Here is a 256-nt window from a genome sequence, read left to right on the forward strand (position 1 = left end):
GGCCTTCCCCCTCCTTCCCTTCCTCCTTCCCTTCCTCCTTCCCTTCCTCCCTCCTTCCTCAGGTCTCCACCGCCCCCCGAGAGAAGGTCATCCGGGTATCCTTGGCTGCTCTCCACAACCTGTGCTACGGCCGTCTGGACGTTCTCAACGCCGAGATGATTAGTTGCGGTCTCCCCAAGACCCTGGATAACCTCTTGGATCGAAAATGGTGCGGTGCTCCCCCGCTCCCTCCCTTGCTCCCTCCCTCCCTCCCTCC

The sequence above is a fragment of the Nannochloropsis gaditana genome (assembly GCF_000240725.1).
Source record: "Nannochloropsis gaditana CCMP526 unplaced genomic scaffold scaffold645, whole genome shotgun sequence".
In the NCBI taxonomy this organism is placed as follows: domain Eukaryota; class Eustigmatophyceae; order Eustigmatales; family Monodopsidaceae; genus Microchloropsis; species Microchloropsis gaditana.